This window comes from Octopus bimaculoides, chromosome 3, assembly GCF_001194135.2.
Source record: "Octopus bimaculoides isolate UCB-OBI-ISO-001 chromosome 3, ASM119413v2, whole genome shotgun sequence".
NCBI classification, from domain to species: domain Eukaryota; kingdom Metazoa; phylum Mollusca; class Cephalopoda; order Octopoda; family Octopodidae; genus Octopus; species Octopus bimaculoides.
The window spans coordinates 42293725-42296271 of NC_068983.1; positions in this window are offsets into that span (position 1 = coordinate 42293725).

Sequence of the window (2547 nt, forward strand, 5' to 3'; positions counted from 1 at the left end):
CACCCATATATGTCTATGGATACATACGAATATATACGTTCATACACACACATACAAATATATATATGCATATATACATTTATGTGAGTATACAAAATGTGTGTAAAGAAAGTATAAAAAGTTTAGTCTTATATATAATAATAATGATACATCATGAGATATTTGACAGATTAAATTTGACAGGGAAATTTCTGTTCTATAAAAACTAATGAAATATTAGACGCCTGTAAGCTGCCATGTATTAGGATCTCCGTAGACCATTGCAATTAATAGGCAGAAGTAAATTGTGACAACATTAGATATATAACAGCTTTATAATGGTTACAAATTAGATAAGTTTACTGTCTCCAAGTTAACGTTTATTCATTGCTAGTATTTTTGGTTTTAGTGATTGATTAGAGAGATGAGCTTAAATTGGTTGGCAAATGATGGCTAATTAAAATTCATTTCTATAAATTAACTGTTTCATAATAATAATTTCAACTTATGGTAATGTTATTTTGATTTTGAACAAAGTCATTTTACTGTTTTGCTCCTACGTCTCATTACTAATGATTTCAAACATCCCCTATATACTCAGGAAGTGATGTATTCCTTACACAACACAGACCATCTCATGTGCTACTTTGATTTCCAAAGATTAAAGGTACGGGACAATCTTTGGTCCAGTTGCTGCATATTTCAATTGAATTTCATATTCAAATTTAGAGATGTGACAAATGCTATAATAAAAAAAGGTCACTTTGAATTAATTTTTTAATTAATCGTGTTACTATTGTTGTTTAATTCCATTTTCCCAATTTCGATGGAACAAACCCTATCGTGAAATGCACTCCACGTGACCATCCTATTTTTGGATATCTAGGATTACGTTAAGTATCCTATAGTCATTTTTAATGATCCATCTTTAACAAACAGGAAAAATAACTGTTAAGAAACTCGTTTGCAACCAGATCGTTTCGGGTTTAGGCACCACTGAGCGGTACCTTGATAAAGTGTCTTCTGATATAACCTCAAACTAACCAGTGCTTCCAGAGTGAATTTCGTAAACAGAAAGTGTGTGGGAGATCATAATATATATGTGTGTATGTGCGTGTATGTATGTATGTATGTATGTATGTATGTATGTATGTATGTAATAACATAAATAATATATAAATATATGCATATATCCATACATATATGTACATACCTACATCTATATGTATATATACATGCATATATGGGTACAGGATATCACAAAAAACGTTAAACAATGAGAAACGAAAGCAAAGACGAAGACAGAAAACGAACATTTTTTCGAACAACGAAAAAAACAGAGAAACGAGACATGCAACATAAGGAATATTTCCCTTCTTCAGTTGTCCCTGTTCCATCTACTCCGCGTTACGAAGGCAAGGACAATACGCGACTTCGTTGGAACAGTCCTTCCCGCAAAGCAAATTAAATAAAATTTGGAATTTTTTTGCTGAGGGTGAAAGTGTAAGCAAGAATAGGACAATGAGAACAAGATAGTAAAAACACGACAGAACAGTGAAAACAAACGGTAAGGGCTGTTAGGCCAAGACGACAGAAAAATTATTATTTTGAACGCTAGTTAGATGTGAAGGAGAGACAAAAATATCACGTCTTCTCTATAGGAAGGCAGGAAATAGAAAGAATCCCTTATGTATGTATATACGTATGTATATACGTAAATATGTATGCATGCATGTACGTATGTATGTAACTATGTGTGTGAGTCTGTGTTTTTCTTTTTGCCTGTTTGTCCTCCCCACCGCTTGACAAATGGCGCTGGTTTGTTTACGTCCCCGTAACTTAGCGGTTTAGTATAAAAGACATATAGAATAAATACCAGATTCTAAAAACGTACTGGGATCGAGTTGGTCGACTAAGCACTTCAAGTCGGTGCCCCAGCATGGCCGCATCCTATGGGTGAAACGAGTTAACGATAAAACGTAATGTCGATCGCATAGATTCTCCTTCTTTGGTTCTGTCAACCCTAAATCTAAGAACACACGGGTGCTGGCATGATTGGTGATAACGTTAAGAAATGCACTTCACCGTCCTCAGGTTCCGGGTTCGATCCCTTCACACAATATCATGGTAAAGTTTTTCTTAGCAAAGCATCAAGTTCATGAGAAGCCTTCTAAGTGAAATATCACGTGATCGACCCAGACTATCTCTTTGCATCGTCTTGGCTTTTGAATGATGCCGCCCCGCTGGTTAGCCAAGTGGCCCAACATTGCCCCCCCCCCATGAGGTGACCCATTTACAGTTGAGTGGACTGAAGCAGCGTAAAAATGAAGTATTTTGCTCAAAAATACGATGCGCAGCTAGTTTGAGAATCGAAAGCACGATCTCACGATCTCGAGAGCAGCACTCTTACCACTGAGCCACGCACCTAGTGAAATCTAGTCAAAGAAATGAATGCAGAAACGTGTCGGATTAAATGTAACTTATGGATCGAGAGGTGCTCTTTCCTCTCCTTCGCTATCATCGGAGAATGAAGGAACGTGGCTTAGTGGTTAGAGTATTCGGCTCACG